The sequence below is a fragment of the Chinchilla lanigera genome, unplaced genomic scaffold (assembly GCF_000276665.1).
Source record: "Chinchilla lanigera isolate Chin_1 unplaced genomic scaffold, ChiLan1.0 scaffold00050, whole genome shotgun sequence".
Lineage (NCBI taxonomy): Eukaryota > Metazoa > Chordata > Mammalia > Rodentia > Chinchillidae > Chinchilla > Chinchilla lanigera.
The window spans coordinates 4,415,515-4,418,830 of NW_004955451.1; positions in this window are offsets into that span (position 1 = coordinate 4,415,515).

Genomic DNA, 3,316 nt, shown 5'->3' on the forward strand with positions numbered 1-3,316 from the left:
TGTGGTGGGGGCCCAACCTCCAGGAGCCAGCAGGCAGGAAGCTAGCCAGCCAGAAGGCTGGCACTCCCCACCCACAGCTCCCTGTGCGCCGGAAGCCCTCCTTCCAGGGAACCACGAGGCCGGGAGTGAGTCGCCGGTCCAAAGACCCAAAAAACCGGCGATTCTTTTTTTTTTCTTTCTCTCTTTTTTTGTCCTTTTGAGACAGGGTCTCGCTGTGCAGTTCAGGCTGGCTTTGAGCTCACTTTGTAGCCTAGGCTGGGCTTGAACTTGAAATGACCCTCCTGCCTTAGCCTCTTGCGTGCTGGGATTTCAGTCGTGCTCCACCATGCCCGGAGGAGGTGATTCTTTAAACAAGTTCAAAATAAGAAAGGGCTGTGGATGTAGCTAAGTTCCAAGGTATTGGGTTCAATGGAAAAAAAGGGGAGAGGGGTGTCACATTATAGTCTTTATTTGCAAGTTATATAATTTTGGATTACATCCTGAGTATTGTAAGTGATATGATGTAGGCATTCTGGATTGTGTTATCTTCTTCCGAAGAGTGGGTCTATATTATAATTAATTAGTAGAAAGTTCAGGGGGCTAGGGATTTAGCTCAGTGGCACAGCGCCTGCCTGGCAAGCACAAGGTCATGAGTTCGATCCCTGGTACCGGAAAAAAAAGGAAAAAAATTAGTAGAAAGTTCACTTGGCTTAATTCAAATTGTAAACTCTGGGCTGGGGATTTAGCTCAGCAGCACAGCTCCTGCCCGGCAAGCACAAGGTCATGAGTTTGATCCCAGGTGCAGGGATTGTAAATTCTCCCCTGCTGTGGGCAGCAACACCAATATCAGAGCATTTCTTTAAGGTGTCAGCTGTGCTGCTTGGAGTCAGCCCTGTGTATGTGTAAAGGCCAGAGATTTGGGCAGTTTGTATGTGGATTGGGATTTATCTGTGGCTGTCTCCTTTTTGGGATTTTTCTCCCTTATTTTTCAGCTACTGTATTTTTCCTGAATTATGACTTTTGGTGTTTTCTTAGTTTTAGCCACAGCCATAGTCAAATGCCACAAAAAATGAAAACCAGAGCCATTCTTTTCTTCCAAATCTTGCATAGCAGCCTCTTTTTTTTTATTTTTATTTTTTAATTGCTCTTCACTGGTTTTATATCGTGTTGCACATTTTGTTCAGAGACTGCAGTTGTTATATGTAAGAGTTGATCTGATAGCTGGTAATTGGCACTTCTTGGAAGCAGAACTGTAGATTTTTTTTTTGAGACTGGTTTTGTTTTTTTTTTTTTTTTTTTGAGCCAGTCTCACTATGTAGTTCAGACTGGCTTTGAATTCACTATGTAGGACAGGCTGGCTTAGAACTAGGGGTGTTCCTTATGCCTCAGTCTTCCAAGTGCTGAGATTGCACACCCAGCCGTCTGTCTCTCAAGGCAGAGGATACCTGGTTTCTCCAGCTTGATTGCTTTCTTTATTCAAGCAAGAGGCCATTTGCGCTGATCTGCAGGATGAACAGCTGACCTTAGCATATAGCAGAGTGGCTGTGATCCGACCCTTAGCAGATGCCGAGTTCAGCAAAGCTCTTAAGAAACTCCCAGGGGGAAGACTGTGAAGAAATGCAGAAGGCTGAGGTCAAGGGAAGCCCTCTCTCTTGGCTGGAGAAAAGAATCCGCCCAATGACTGCAGTGTGTTTATTTGTACACGCTGCAGGTTGATGTCAGGTGAAACCCCTCTACCTAACAACTTGTTCACCTAGCTTGCCTTGGGTGCTCCGTGTTCTCTGGGCTGGCTTTGGGCTAGCCTGCTTGTATGATCAATCTTCAGCTTCAGCTGCTCCCCACAGATAGAGGACTGCAGAACAATCACAGCTCCCCAGCATTAGGAGACAAAAACCTGCAAAAAAACAAAGTGAGTAACAGGTTGCTAAGAAGCTCTATGTTAATGGGTTCAGTTGCTGCTTTGACGTTTGGAAGGCTTACAAGTGAAAATAAATGGTTTGAATCTTGTCATTGACCAACATTGTATGAGATGTAAACTATGAAAGAAACAAATGGTCTGTTATTCTTTCTTCCCCCAAAACAAAACAACCCAACTCTCTATCACAATAAAATGTAGGACCACAACAGACCCAACAGATGCTGAGAGCTCACAACTGGGACTATAATAGTAACAATCCTGAGCTGGGCGTGGTGGCTCATGCCTGTAATCCCAGCACTTGGGAGGCTGAGGTAGGAGGATCCTTGTGAGTTTGAGGCCAGCCTGAACTGCATAGGGAGACCCTATCTCAAAAAAAAAAAGAAAAAGAAAAAGAAAAAAAGTAACAATCCTTTGTATAGTTTGTTACAAGAGAAGGTTTTGACTTGTACAATGTGGAAGCAGTGAGGACTAGAAACAGCTTGTTCTGACTGTGAAGCAGACCCTTGGTGTTACTTTGCTATAACTGCCTTTTGCTACTGATGGTTGTCTTCTTCCTTTAGGAGAGTAGGAAGGAAAGGACAGTCTGAGAGGTTTCTTGAGGGTGGTGTGTTTCAGCCCCCTTCTTTCTGCTCTGTTTCCTCGTGTCAGTTTTTATGTGAAGAGCTTATTTGATCAGTGAGGGAGTGTGAAGGCTTGGCCACTGGGCAGAAAAAGCGTCCTTGCCAGGCATGGTGGCGGACACCTATAATCCCAGCACTTGGGAGACTGAAGCAGGAGGATTATTGTGAGTTTGAGAGCAGGCTGTACTATAAAGTGAGCTCAAGGCCATCCTGAACTGCATAAGGAAGCCATGTCTCAAAAAGACCAAAAAAAAAAAAAAAAAAGAAAGAAAGAAAAAGAAAGAAAGAGAAAAAGCTTCCTTGTGGAGAGTGGGGGTTGAGATGTGGCATCTAGACAGGTTTATGTAAGGACTGGAGAATACAGATGAGAGGAAACATTGAGATTTGAAAATGAGCAGCATTTACCTTTCTGAGTTAGCAAAGATGATGAGGTGGGATCGTCCAGATAGTGAGTTTCTTCAATTGGTGGTTTTCTATGCCAGGTTCTGAGGATGAGGCAAGATCTTTGCAGAGGATGAGTAAAGAAGGAATGAAATAGTGATCACAGAGCAGATGAAGGAAAGGTACTCAAGTTTGTGTTCCTTTTTCACTGCTACTAAAGCTTTGGGATTTCTTCCTTATCGTGTTGTTACAGGCTTTTAGGGCCTGAGGAAGTTCTTTGCAGGTTCTTGGGTGTCCTGAACAAACAACTGGGCAAGACACAGAAAAGGAAGCAGGGTTGTGCCCTTATTGAAGGTGGAAAAAAACTGCTCTCTAGAGTGAAAGTGGGCAGGTGAAAAGGTTCACAGTGGCCTTGAGG